This window comes from Martes martes (assembly GCF_963455335.1).
Source record: "Martes martes genome assembly, chromosome: 12".
Classification (NCBI taxonomy): Eukaryota; Metazoa; Chordata; class Mammalia; order Carnivora; family Mustelidae; genus Martes; species Martes martes.
In genome coordinates, this window is record NC_137900.1 from 7,963,366 (window position 1) to 7,979,196 (window position 15,831).

Sequence of the window (15,831 nt, forward strand, 5' to 3'; positions counted from 1 at the left end):
ATGTAGGTTTGACTCAAGTGCATTGCCAGCTTGATTCATGCTCCCTTCCCCACTTGGGACGGTGTCTCATGGCAGAAAGGAACATTTTTTTTTTTTTTTTTTAATGAAAAACTCCTCCTGTAGCGGGTCTAGCTTTTGCTTTAAGAAACGTGAAGTTCAATGGTGTCAGAGAGTTGGGCTTCTCAAATTGAATTTCAGCAGGTTCAAGTCATTCTGGAATGCGTCAGGGTATAAATAAACAAGTAACGCTAAGTGCGATGTCACCCTTACTCTGTACCCTCATCCTTCTGTTTGTGCGGTTTCTGCCCCCGGAGGGGGGTTTATGGGTTTATGGTCTTCCTGCATCAATCACACCTTCCCTCCACTCTCCTGATGCACGTTTCACTGCTGCGGCTCAACACGGCATATCTTCTTGGTACAAAGATAAATTATCTAAATGAATCTTTCAGCTTTTCCCCTCCAAATCTGTAAGAGTCTAGAAATATCAGACTAGAGGATACGTTTAAAATTAGATTTTCTTCTCTTGAAACAGACAATGGAGGAGAGGAGACTGGCGACCCCGGTCTCTGAAAGGGCCACGGCCACCTTGGGTGCTTTCTGGGTGCCCCACGCCAGAGCCCGTCCAGCCACCCATGCAGGGACTCACCGAGTTTCTGTCTCACATTCTGTAATAAAAGCCTTTCAGTGTCTGCACAGATGGGAAGGCTGCTGCCACCTTCTCATTTCACATTTCCTGCACTTTTCTTCCTAGGCGCTTGACTGCCCGAAATAGAATCGTGGTTTTTGGAGTCCGCGTGTAGGAATGTAGTGGGGTGGGGGGGTGGGGGTGGTCAGGGTTTCTGTAATTCCCCTCTAATAACCACACCCTGAGGGAATTTTCCTATTGGCTACAAGATGGATGAAAGATTCAGAGGCGTGCGGGAAGTATCTTTCAGAGAAGAGCCTAGATTTTCCTTCAGGGGGTGGTTAGGGAAGGCTGACTGTGAGGCAGGACATTAGCGCCGAACGAGGGCACAAGAGGGCACAAAAAACAGGGGTCTTTGCATGCCTTACCCCCCAGTAGCCCCCTTCCCTGAGTCTCTGCTTTCCTGAGGTCTCTTCCTCACTGGATAACGCCCCCCACCGCCTGCCTTTTTAAATGGAGTTCCCCAAACAATCAACCTCCTTGCTCCTCTCTGCCTAGGTGAATTCCCTCCAGCCTACCAAGTCTAATTCAAAGCCCACCTCTTCTGGGAAGCCTTCCTGGATGCCTTCAGCTGGCAGTGATTTCCCTCTTGTCTGAATTTTCAAAGCCCCTGCTAACAGTCATGGAGCACTTACGTGCCGGACAGCATTCGTAGCACTTTACATAGACAAAGTCACAATCCTTACGATGACTCCACAAAGGAACTTTTGTTATTATCCCCATTTAACAGATGAGGATCCTGAGCCCTCCAGGGTTCTCATAGCTCCCTGATTAGAGACTCCATTTACCATTCTCTCTGACGCACTACTCATCCATCCCTCTCACAGCACAAGATTGGAGACCTGCAATTGCTAATTGTTCAACTCGTACTTTTCTACCTCTCTGTGCACTTAATGGGATTTAAGACGATGACAAAAAATTTTGGAAATCATTTCTATCCATTATATATGCTAGCTTCCCATCTCTGTCAAAGCTGCTGTACAATGGAGGAGGTAGGATTGATTAAAACCACAGTAACAACAAGCCCTTGTTTGGGCTGTTGTATGCCAAGCACAGTGCCCAGTGATGTGCACTGATGTCTCTCCCAATCCCAGCTCTTCTTCCCAAGAAGATCAGAGAGAGCTTACACAAACTTGCAGTAGGACCAAAGAAGTAGAAGAAGCAAAGGGAATACAAATAGAAGAAATTAAAAAAAAAAAAAAAAAAAACCCGAGTTCTGTTATTACCCAAGAACACATACCCTAAGGGCCCTCCTTTTCAGGGGAGCCACGAATGTGGCTCTATGTGTCCTAGTGTTTGTGACAAAGATGCAATACTCCCATCGCCTCTGAGATCAAGACAATCCCTCTTTTCAGAGGGAGCACGTAAATGTCTCATCAGACCATTTCCTATCACAATTCTCAGTGCAGGCCCATCTCGTCTCACTGACAAACACGCTAGTAATATCCATCAGGGGAGGCGGCAGAACGGTTTGGCCCAGGTATGCTGTTTAATTTGGTTTAACCTCATTTGTCTGAGAGATGGACGGACTGTGCGTGTCGCAGGAAGGTCCCACCCGTGCTCTTTCTCAACCAGGCTCTGTTCTATCTGCTCCAGATGCCGCCTTTCCACCTCTAACGAAAAGCTGAGTAGGTATTCTGGGATAACCCCTAGGAACGTCCAAGAGAACGCACACGCCCCCCCCCCCCAAAAGCCTCTGGGAAACCCAGTCTTCCAGGCCACCTGGAGCTTTAAAAAATGGAATTTTCGAAGGGGAAAATGAAATTCAAACTCTTTTGTATGATTTATGATGCTTTTCACAACCCAACCTCAATCTGCTTTTCTAGACCTGATTTATCGCCCTCCTTTTACCATCTTCATGCTTCATCCAAACTAAGCCACGTCAAGTTCCATGAAGACACTCCGTGCACTCACTCCCCGCGACCCCATACGTGCTTCCTAACCCCCCTCTCCTGTCTCCCCTAGCCTCTCTGCCTGCTGGGTCTTGAAGGACGTCACCTTTTCTGGGAATCCTCCCCTGACTCATCTTACCCTTTACTAGATTCCCATAACACTTTGCTACCAGCGTATTTTATTATCCCCTTTTGTTAGCTTCTTGGATTTTTTTTTTTTTCTTCCTGCTCCATTGTGAACGCCTCCCGGGTAGAAATGTGCCTTAGTCATCTTTGTATCCTAACATCGGGGACATTGTCTGACCTGGATTTATTTCACCCGATTTTTATTGAGTGCTTCCTGTCTGGACCAAGAAAGCTGGGACAATTCCCATCCTGCGATGCTACGTTAGAAAACAACCCATGAGTTACCCTGCAGGTGACCTAAATATGTTTCCATTATCTGAAACCTCCCAGATCTCTCAAGATAGATTACTCAGTATGTCTGATAGAGAAAAGGAAGGCCCAGTGCAGAGTTACGTGGAACCATGAACGAATTCGACTGAAAGCAGTTTCTTTTTTTTTTTAATTTTTTTAAATTTTTTTTTTAAAGATTTTATTTATTTATTTGACAGAGAGAGAGAGATCACAAGTAGGCAGAGAGGCAGGCAGAGAGAGTGAGAGAGGGAAGCAGGCTCCCTGCCGAGCAGAGAGCCCGATGTGGGACTCGATCCCAGGACCCTGAGATCATGACCCGAGCCGAAGGCAGCGGCTTAAACCACTGAGCCACCCAGGCGCCCCTGAAAGCAGTTTCTTAACTCAGGTTTTCCCAGATTTGAAAAGTGGCTAAAGCAGCTGCCATTTATTCCAAGTGTCTTGCCTGGTTTGTGCGACCTTGGCCAAGCCCAGGGACTTTGCAAAATTATATTCAGCATGCAAATATATCACTTTATCCACCAATAAAACCTGCATCCCTCACAAGGAAAACAGAGCCACTGTTCCCGGGGAGCCTGCCCATTTTACAGCACAGGTCAGAGGAAAAGGTCGGGGGAAAAAAGAAAAAGGCGTCTCCTCCTCCGTGATTTTCTGACATAAATAGAAACTTTAAGGACTAAGTTACCAGACTGCATTGTCAGTAAAAGGACCTATTTAAGGTGGAGGCTCCAGTAAGTATTGTGTGAGTCTGACCTCAGTTCGGGTCTTTGAGAGGTTTTCATCAGCCACGCATCACGAAAAGCCATCTGACGGATGCTCAGAGCCCCGGGAGCACTGTGGAAAGCTAAGAACATTTCCGTAACTGCAGTTCCCCAAGTGGGTTGAGCACCGAAAGCACTCTGAATGCAGAAGTTGGAAATTGGTATTTGAAAAGTTCCTTTATGCCATATTGTTTATGGCTGGACACTAACCAGCCCAGCGCCCCCCGCCCCCGAATTTTTTTGTTTTGCTTTTTTGTGTCTATCTACCAAGGCAAAATGACACCAGTAACTCCGGTAAGGAAATGAGTTATTTCACTGGGCAGAGGAGTTTCCATGTGTAGGACTTCATAAACTTGGCCTAATTTTTCTATGATTCTATTCAAACTACACAGCTATCAGACTTGTATCAAGTCTGATCATTGTGTGCCAGCCTCTGTAGCTGGCACTAGAGAAAGGAAGATCACCAAAATTTTTATCCACAGTATCACAGGGAAGACAGACTGGCTAAGACAGGATTTCAATATATTATGATGTAAATTCTTCGATACAGATGTTCATGAAACTCAGAGGAAAAGCACAGACGAGAGACCACTGGAAGGCTGAGTCCACTTGGAAGATGGAAACAGGGAGTGCCATACATCAGACGGAGAACACAGGGCCTCTCCTTACGATGACATGAGAGCCGCAGGGACCCAGGACAGGATCTGGGATATTCCACAAACTGAGGGGAATGTGGAGGAAGGAGAGATTTGAAGGGGACCTAGAGGTGGTAAGAGAGGCAGCCGCAGAGCCAGCAGAGAACAGTGCCCCAGAGTCTTGTGGAAAGCAAAAGGTTACAGACAGCAACTCAAGGAGGGCGTAACGGTCCACGATAGAGAGAAGAGAGGACAGAGGACGGGAGCATCGTCCTCAAGCCGACGGGGACACCGAGAATATGGGCGGAGAAGCTGAGTGGGAGGGAGAGGGAGAAGCTCCGTCCCCCGTGGTAGTGGGGAAAGATCCAAGAGGGGGAGGCAGGGTTAGGTAAATCTTTGGGGGGGCGCACCGGGGCTGAAGGTAGTTCAAACCAAGATGGCTTCAGTTTTTTGGTCAAAGTAGACAACAAAATCATCTGCTGACGGTGGTGGCTTAGGGACTGGAGGGAAATGGCAGTCTGGGGACGTCAGAGAAGGAACTTGAAGAGAAGGATCTTTCTAGGCACAGGGGAGAGCACTAGGCTTGAGACGCCTGATTCAGAGGGCTGTGGTTTTTCCTCCTGAAAGCGGGAGCCCAAGGATTAGAAACAGGGAATGGTAAATGTTTACTAAGCATTTACTCGATATCAGACACTAATTTAAGCATCTTTATATTTTATAGTAGGCTGAATAACTCTCTCTCCAAAACACCTAATGCTGATCCCTGAAACCTGTGAATTTGCTACATTATGTGGCAAAGAGGAATTAAGATTGCAGAGGGAATGAAGGTTGCTGGTTAGCTCACTTTAAAATAGGGAGAGTAGGGGACGCCTGGGTGGCTCAGTGGGTTAAAGCCTCTGCCTTCCGCTCAGGTCATAATCCCGGGATCCTGGGATCGAGCCCCACATCGGGCTCTCTGCTCCGTGGGGAGCCTGCTTCCTCCTCTCTCTCTGCCTGCCTCTCTGCCTACTTGTGATCTCTGTCTGTCAAATAAATAAATAAAATCTTTAAAATAGGGAGAGTATCCTGGATTACTGGTGTGGGTCCAACACAGTAAGAGTCCTAATAGGTAGAAGAGGGAGGCACAAGAGATCACAATGGCGTGACGGGAGAAGGACTGAACCTGCCATTGCTGGTGTGGAAGGTGGAAGACAGAACCGTGAGCCAAACAAGGCAGGGGGTCACTAGGATCTGGAAAAAACAAGGGAACAGGTGCTGTCCCAGAGCCTCCAGGGAGGATACAGCCCTGCCGACACCTTGATTTTAACCTCATGCGACTGTCCCAGACTTCTGACCTGCAGGAATGCCAGATAACAAATTTGTTTCTCTTAAATTTGCAAATGTGTGGTAACTTGTTACAACAGCAACATAAAACTACAACACTCGTGTGTCTTCTTTTACGTCTCGCGACAGTATTTTACAGGTTGGGAAGCTCTGTGAGTTGATCCTGGCTGTTGCCCGGGATGTCATTAAGAGAGGAGGGGACAAATCCGGAGGAAGGAAAGTTATCATTTCATAAGGCATCTGTCTCAAGGAAATATAGATAATATTTTTTTTAGGCAAGAAATAATGGGCCACTTCTGAAGGCATGGAGAATTCAAAAGGGATTTCGACAATGTGAGGGTCTCCATTTCTTCCATCGAGATGTCTGCAGCCCATTCGTTCCCTGTCAGTTCCCCGCGTTAGTACCTGAGATTTAGTGAGGTTTGTGGATCGAGCCTTCTTGCAGTCTGACTCTCAGTGAGGTCCCTGGTTTTCAGCCCCATCTGCCTTCTGTTAACCATAGTGGAGGGTCTCTTTAAGGCCACAAGGGGAGGTAGGGGTTGCACTGTATGCCCTTAACTAGTGGTCGGTCATGAGCCTGCCACTCGGACAGCCCTGATAACTGCCGCTGGTACCACCTCTTTCCAGTGCTACTAAGTTTGCAAATGCCAGTGTCCCAACCCCTCCGACCCCAGTTAAGATTCTCAGTAGCTCTGATGTAAAGCAAGTCAGGGGATAACACTACGCTTCTCTCCTTCAGGGGTGGTCTTTTCCAGCTAGGACAATACCCAATTCCAGAAGCATCTGCTACATCTCAGAATTATGATTTTACTTCAAAATGGAGACAAAATACTACAGAATACAGAAACCTGAACTCCTAGATATGACCATTGCTTGTGTTTTACCAACCAAATTATACATGTGGGAACTCAAAGGTCCCCAACAGGGGCACCTGGGTCGCTCAGTTGGCTAAGCGTCCCACTCTTGATTTCAGCTCAGGTCTTGATCACAGTTCAAGCTCAAGGTTGGGCTCACCCATGCTGAGTACGGAACCTACTAACCAACTAACTAACTAACTAGGTCCCCAGCAGTTCCAGCAGTCAATGAGCTTGAAGATCAACCAGCATTACTAGTACAATGGTATGTTCTACCTTTGCCTTCCTTGTAGTCACTTCTACCTTTTCAAAGAATGCTAACTTCTACTTCCATTTGCCATAGGTATTTTCCTTACTGTACTAGAACTTTGTCAGGACTCATGGATCAATCATTGGTAAGAAAGCACAGAGGAAGTCCACGGCTGCCATGACTACAAAATGCCCAATGACTTTGGCATCCTTGGTCCATCTTCTCCCTCACCTCCCTCTACTTAGAAGAGCAGAACAGGCTTGGGGGTTACAACAAGAAGGCCAAGAGGTCATGCCCAGGTTCGTCGTTTGCTGCTTCTGTCTGCCCCAGCAGTTGTTCCCTGGGCCGCATCTTGTCATCTTCACTAGAAATCATCAGAAAACCCACCTGGTGTCATTCGACGCTCCTTGTTTATGCTTCTCCACTCACACCACGTTTCTACAACCTTCCAAACTCCCTTGCGGGGATTCTGTACTTGCTCTCCTCTGCCTAATACACCTTTCCTGCTACACTCCGAACAGGTGGCTTCTCATTCTAGGCCTCACTTAAATATCCCTGTACTTAAGTCCTATGATATCCTTCCTTGACTTTTCAATCTAAAGTCGATCACCTCACAAAAATTCACCATCCCTGCGTATTAGTTCCTTGATAACACAAATAACATTCTGTAATCATATTGTGTATACAATTTGTGGGTATAAAATTTGTTGTCTGTACATTTGCCTATAATGATACCCTTTATTTTTTAAAAGGTTTTATTTATTTATTTGACAGAAAGAAAGAGAGAGGTCGCAAGTAGGCAGAGAGGCAGGCAGAGAGAGAGGGGGAAGCAGGCTCCCTGCTGAGCAGAGAGCCTGATGCGGGGCTCGATCCCAGCACCCTGAGACCATGACCTGAGCCGAAGGCAGAGGCTTAACCCACTGAGTCACCCAGGCGCCCCTATAATGATACCCTTTAAAATCTTAGTTCAAGGGGCACCTGGGTGGTTCAGTTGGTGAAGCGTCTGACTCTTGGTTTCAGCTCAGGTCATGAGCTCGAGGTCCTGGAATCAAGCCCCACATCCATTCCATACTCAGCACGTGGAGTCTGCTTGAGGTTCTCCCTCTCCCTCTCCCCCTCCCCCTCCCCTGGCTCATGCTTGCCATCTCTGTCTAAAATACATACTATCTTCCAAATGCTAGTTCAAGGCTTCACACAAAATAGACCCTTAAACATCCATTAAACATGTGAATCTACTTCATTGGCCCTGAGTGTATTAAAGATGCAGTATATGTGGGCAAAACTTCAATTATAAAGTATTTTTTATCTGTGCCAAATACTAGATGCAAATAATAGTTTATAATGTTCAAAACTGTTCCTTATTAGATCAATGATCTGATGCTACACCAAAAACAGTATATTATTAGCTTTATGGATTTTTATTGTACAAGACTTTAAATGCTCACATCCATAATTCTTGCAGTATTTTCTTAAAGTGTGTCCGTTATTTTATCCTAAAGTAAATGGATTATGTGCAAAATTTGAGATGTGAAAGAATGACACATCCCGAGGGCTCTAAATGTCCAAATGATTACATGTGAAGTGAGGAATTGGTTTCCCTTTGGCCCACCAGCCTCATTGTTCAAATTCCTTTGATGTAAGAGTTAAGGGAGAAAGGAAATAAATACACCTCCGAAATGCCAGCCACAGAAGTGCCCATCAGCTCTGAGTCCTGCCTTAATTGAACATTGGATATGCATGAGAGTGAGCTACTTGCCAATGTCACATGATTTATGTCCATAATCAGAAAAATATGAGGCTTAAAGTTCAGGTGCAGACTACCATTCTCCAGCCTGCATGAAGCAGATCATGACCTTTCAAAGCCACGAGCAATCACTTAATGTCCATTTCGTCTCAGCCACCTGGAACATCACATCAAAAAGCGTCTCTGGAAAGCTAAGATTTTGAATTGCAAAGTGATACCCAAAGCACCCAGCTATGAACTGCAGAGCTGGGCAAGGAGAAATTAATCCAGCAGTGGGTTTGTACAAGAGAAGTGAGGCTTCCATCTTTTATACGTAAGGCGAAGCAAACATGTTGAAAACTTTTTCCAGAAACAAAATCTTTTGTGACTCTGATCCTTTGAACAGTTTGATGATGCTAAGTCCTGGAGTGAACATTAGAAAGACACAGGAAAGGCATGCTGGTCCCCGAACCCATGACATTTCTAGGATCAGTTGCCAAGTCCGCATGCGTGTAACAGCGTGAAGGTTCTCAGAGTCGTGGGATCTGCCTCTAGTCCTTTATTTAATAGTGTTCCCAAACTAGTGCCTCCCAGATTATTTCCATAGGAATGTAAAAATTAGGATATAATTCAAGGACTCGGTAAATGGCTAGGTGCCTTGGAGTCCCATGACCTTCATTTCACATGGATCCAGATAGAAAAGAGTACTATGATCACATTTTGAGTACCAGCAACATAACAGGCTCTGTTACATATCTTATCTCATTTAGCCCTCTCTCCAATATCCTGATAGGAATTTTTGTAATTTACGTACAAGGAAACCGAAAGAAATCATCAAGGAGCACAAACTAGCGAGTACCAGAGCTACAGACACACAGACCTGTCTTGGACAGGCTCCAAGGCTCATGCTCTTTCTACTACGCTACCTGTCCCTCACTTGACCTTTACTGGGAGTCAACGTATTCTTCCCATCGGTGTCAGGACCAGTGTTTGCTAGGAGGGCAGACTGAGTCACTGGCTTCCAAGGAATGTTCCCTGTTTTTTAAGCTAGATTTAACTCCCTGGAGAGTTTCCTCTCAGCGGCTCAGAGAAGTATTTACTGACCTTGCCAGTCAAGGTAGCCGAGGCTTTAGGAAAAGCCCAACTGAACTTGCTCCCATCAGCGCTCATTGTTAGGAGCTGAAGTTGGTTCCCCCTGAACGCTATGCCTGGGAGCTTTCCGTAGCAGGAACTCTCAGCAGCAGCACTTGTGCTCGGAAACCATCGTTTCCGTACTGTTCTCAATAGTAGCTCTACGTTGCCTCCTTGCCATCTCTTGCCTTCAACCCCAGCAATGAGACCCCACAAATGCCAACAGCCGATAACCCTTCTAACTGCCCCTGACAATCAGCCTGGTCCTTTATGGGTCTTCCAGGCTCACACAGCTTTGGCTTCCAAGAGGTGATTATGAATAAAGCCACACAGATACTAGGAGAAAATTTTTTTACAATTCCTGTACAAATTTCCACTCAACACCATATTTTATCTGCCCCACCTCGGCCCTGTTTTACTTTGCTTAAGCCCAGGAAGTACTCACCCTTCTCTTCATCTGCAAAGAAGACTATTATCCAAGGAGCTAGGAAGTACCTAGATTCAGGTTATCTAAAGATATAATGCTACAAAAATACTTCAGAAATCTCAGACTGTCCATTCCTGGGGTACAGAAGCATCTATACAAATCAAGACCCCAAGAGAATACAAGAAATTCCTTAGTAACTCCACATTATTCAAATGCAATACTATTACGAACCAAGTCTAAAACAAGCCACATACAGAGCATTTTTTTTCTTTTTCTTTCTCTTCTGCTTTCTGTGATAATTAGATCTCTCTATAAAAGATTGAATGGTCTTTATCTGATTGAATGGTTTCTCTACCAACCAAATTGGCTACCAACCAATTTCTCTCCTGCCTTCACAGTTGGCTTTCTGGGCTAGAAGATGAACCTGTTGCACTTTGCCTCTTTCCTCATCTTTTTGCAACGTGGTTCCTTCCACCAAAACTCTAACATTTTTGGATTCTAGGGTAGGTAATTCCCGTGACCTTTGAAAGTCCTCATTTTCCTTGCCCTCGTTCTAGAACTTTCCCAGAGAGAAACCAAGAGCTCCAGTGGAGCTGCTCACCCAAAGCCAGTACCAACTGACTAGTCACACGAGGGAGCCATCCTGGAAGCAAACCCTCCAGTCCCCAGTTCATCAGCAGCAACCACCGACTTCTCGCAAGCTAACACTGCATGGAGCAGAGATAAGGCTTACCCTATTGAGCCCTCCCCCAACTGACCTATCAGAAAAAGAAAAAGATATATATTGCCATTTTAAGTCCCTGTTTTAACTAAAACATAGAACTTTCACCCTAAAGTGCCAGATCCTCCTCTGAACGCCTCCGTACTATTCACATTATCTTCGAACTATACTGTCTTAGGCCACAAGTTATTTTTTCATGTGTTTAGAGACCATTACCCAAGTGATGATTATCCTCTTGGACACAAGTATCTTGTACTACGTTTGTTGAGTTATCTATATCTCCTCACACAGTGACTTTCTAGGCAGTAGATACTCCATAAGTATTTCTTGGTTAATTAAATCAAAGACCATGCATTCCATAAGAAAAAGAATTTCTTACTGTGTCAGTTCTGCAAACATGAGAGATGGGGCAAAGAAGACAGGCTGAAATCCACCCAGACTCTGAGTAGATAACCACACTGACATTTAAGATAATGAAATATCTCCATCAGAACGAACACATACAACCACCCATTCCTCAATCTTCTAGAGTGGTTATTTAATGTTCTATTGGAATTTGGCATCAAATCTTGGAACTTATTTAGGAAGTCAAATGGCAGTAGAGCTTTATCACTCAGCATGTAATTTTTTTGATTGAGTTACAATGGAAAAGAATCAAGCTTTCAGTTAACAAGCTACAAATAATCCATCTGTAAATAATAATTACCACTAATAGCTAATTTAGTTGGACTTCAGGTTTGTTTTTATTTTTACACTACTTTGTTTTCTTTACCCTAATATGTTTCATCTAAAGATAGTTAGAGAGAGATGACTTCTAGAATGGCAGAGTGAGGAGCTTTGCAGACTCACTCCCTAATAAAACAACTTCACCTTGTAAAAATTATTTTAAATGCCAACAACAATTTAAAGTCTTTATAAATTGCCTAAGGTACCACAAGAGAGGAATAAACATTTATTCAAGAAAATCTAATAAGTCTTGGTGAGAACAGGGAGAGCCTATGTCAACTGAGTCATGATCTGCTCCTTCCCTTACCCCTTCTCTCCCACCACAGCTTGCTGGAAGTTCCATTACAAAGAGGACTCCCTCTCCCCCAAGCTACCAGTCAAGTGCTCTATCTCCCTGGGATAAACAAGTGCCAACATTTCTCATCCTCTCCTAGCTGCCTGCTTCAGGGGCTAATTTATCAGCAAGGGTGACCAAGATGTCAGGGGCACCCTTCCTCCCTGTAACCCCACTCTTAGCCCCACGGGTTCTACTCCAGGTCAAGATGGCTTGTAACACTGGAGCCAGTTACCATCACCACAGTTTTCTCATACAGAGGATATTCCACACTGGGAGAGGCAAGATGGGAAGACCAGAAGCTACCACTCCAGCCCAGTGCCCCGCTCATTAGAGCAAAAATGGTACTTTAAAAGAAGTGGGTCTTTGTCCCCACTCCCACATCCAAAACACTGACTCTGAGATTTTTGCATAAAGAGAGGCAGGGCAAAAGAATAAAAGCTGTAGAAACTCTTTCCAGACAAACTTCATTTATTTGGAATAGAATGTAGGCAAGTTTAATCCTAAGGGATTATCAGAGAACAGTGGAGATTTTGGTATAGACAGTTAAGTGGAGTTTGATGGCTCTATGAAATCAAGAAAAAATTAGAGGCAAACTAGACTACCAGAGACAACTAGGTAAATAAATAACTACTAAGATGTGCTTCCCTGAAGTCTGGAAAAATTCTTAAAGACCAGCTCTATAAAAGAGTCCAGATGTAATTGGATCAGACTGTGGAGCACTTTATGTATTAGGACATTATCAAAAACCATAGAGTATTCAGCCAATTAGAGTATTCAGCTCCAAATCAGTGGAGCTTAACAGATGGTTGTGATTCCAACAGATACAAAAGGTTTAGCAGAGATATCAGGAAAATAGACAGCCAAAGACAGCCCTGCTAAACCCAGTCATCCAAGGGAGACTGTGCTCATGGCCAAGGTTGCACATTCTCAAGAATGACATCAGAGACTTCGTGCTGCAGAGGAAAGAGATTTCACGAAAGCACTCCAGTCAAGTTACTAAACAAATAAACAAGCAAATAACAATAACAAACCTGGGAGAAGAAAAATCAGTATCCAGAGTCACTACAATATACTATCACAAATGTTTGGTTTTCAACAACAAAATTATTTAGACACGCCGAGAAGCAGGACAGCATGACCAAGACAGGGAGTGGGGACAAGCAGGCAACAGAAGTACCCTCTGGGAGGGCCGAGATGTCAGACTTAAGACAAGTTCACAGCAGCCACCATAATATGTTCAAAGAACTAATGGAAACTATGCCTTAGAAGTAAAGGAAGGTGACAGGACAATATCTTATCAAATCAGGAATAATAATGGAGATGAAAATAAAGCAAATGAAATACAGCTAGGCAAGTGCATGTGAGACATTCCCCAGACAGACCATATAGTAGGCAGTAAAACAAGAGGACTGAAATCATAGAACTGATCATCTCCACAATGGAATCAACTTAGAAGTCAATAGCAGAAAGAAATTTAGAGAATTCAGAAATACATTGATATGAAACAACACACTCTCAAATAAGCCAAAGAAGAAACCACAAAAGAAATCACATAATACTTTGAAATGAATAGAAATTAACACACAATATAGAAAAACCTATGGGATGCAGTTAAAGCAGTACTGAGAGGGAAATTTATAGCCTATGTTTAAAAAAAAATCTCTAATCGATAAACTAACATTCCACATTAAAACACTGGAAAAAGAAGACACATTAACTTTAAAACAAGCAAAAAAAATAATAAAGATTATAGTATGATTAATGAAATAGAGAATAGAAAAATAGGAAAAAGGTCAACAAAACCAAAAGATTGTTTGAAAAAAAATCAATAAAACCTTTAGCTAGACTAACAAAAAAGAGAGAAGATTGACATTGCTAAATCAGGATCAAAGAGGGAATAAAACTGCTTACTGAAATTAAAAAAAAATACAAGGATAAACTATGGGCAAATATATGCCAACAAAATAGATAATCCAGATGAACTGGAGAAATTCCTAGAGCAATACAAACCACTAAAAAGTGATTTAAGAGGCAACAGAAAATATGAATAGATCTATAATAAAAGATAGGCAATAATTTTTTTTTTACAAAAACTAAACACAAAGAAAAGTCCAGGACCAGATGGCTTCTGTAAAGAATTCTACAAAACATTTAAAAAGAATCAGTACTAATACTACACAAACTCTTCAAAAGTAGAAGGAATACTTCTTAACTCATTATGAGGTCAGTATTACCTTGATACCAAAACCAAAGATCACAAGAAAGCTATAGATCAGTATCTCTTATGTATAGAGATACAAAAGTCATTAAATACTAACAAACCAAAATCAAGCAACATATTAAAAGTTATAAATCATGATCAAGATATAAAAAGGATTATACATCATAACCAAGAGGGATTTTTCTTAAGAATATAAGATTGGTTCAAATGCAAAAATGATTAATGTATGTATTAATAAAAATAAATGACGCAAACACATGATCATCTCAATAGTTGCTGAAAAAAAGCATTTAACAAAAAATAAAAGAGCCCTTCATGACAGAAACGATTAACTGACATGGACTAGAAAGGAACATCCTCAATCTGAAAAAGAATACCTATGAAAAACCCAGAGTGACAGGAAATGAACAGGAAGATTCTGCCAGCTATTAAGTAAGCCTATTCCAACTATGCATTCTTTTACTGGAAAAATCACCCCGGGAGGTTCGGGGATCCACTGAGAGACGAGCCTGAGCTAAAACCATTGATCAACTGACCTCCATCAACCCCTCCACTGCATGACGGGTCACATTCACAGATGTAGGGTCTCTGGGACTTAGTTCAGAGCTAGTGTCCAGCAATCCCCAAAGGGTCTGATTATTTCCTTTTCCCCGATACACAGTTACTCTGGTAAAAGACTGTAGATCCCATTAGGAAAACTAGGAGAAAGATGAACAGTATAAAGTTCTGGAAATGTACTGAGGTCTTTCCTTAAAGGGACACAGCTCCCCTCCCCCATATAACGAGCTATGGCTCTATAAGTTGGTTCAAGTCTGGGAATTGACTGGGGGGGGCATGACTCTGTTTTTTAAGATTCAGATAAAACTCTGTTGTTCATTTGACTTAAAATTTTTCTGCTCATACTAAACAAGAATTTAGTAGGCTTCCTATATATTTTACTTCTAGTTCATTATGACTAATTTGCCAAAGCCATAGTTCTGCGCAAGTCAGACTCCTGATGGCTTCTTCGACTTGGCTGTTCATTATGATACCCGTTGTTCTGTTCATTATGTTCATTATGATACACTTGGCCTTTGGTGGGGGAGCCCCTGCCACTTGGGATCCAGCTATCCCCACTGCAGTTTGGTTTCTCCAGTTGGTGACTACAGTGTCCACTGTGAGGTCTGGCGTGCAGAGAACAGTGATCACTCGGCTCCCCTCACACATTTATTCCTCACAATACTGGGGAAAGGTCTAGCTTACAGGCCCTCCCAGTGAGGGTGAGTAAATCTTACACAGCAAATCCGTTCTATCATTCCAATGTCTCAAAGTCCTGGAATCCCTTCCTCTGTATTAAACCAAGGCATGTCTAGCATTTCCAATTCACTCATGGTGAGCCGCACTTTGGTCCATGTCTCAGCATCCTTAAAAGAAAAAATCTGAATGCTTCCGCCCTAATAGCAGGAACAAGACAAGGACGAGTGCACATACCACTTCAACGTAATAGTGTCAGGAAATTAGTTAAATTCTAGCTAGGACAATTAGACAATAAAATGAGAAAAAAGTGATCAGATTATAAATGAGGAAGTAAAGCTACCTCTGTTTACAGATGACATCATCATGTATATTGAAAATCCTAAGGAAGCAACTAAAAACTCTTAGAACTAGTAAATGTGTTCAGCGAGGTTGTAGGCTCTAAGATCAATACACAAAAATCAATTGTATTTCTACAAAGAGTAAGGAATAAATCCA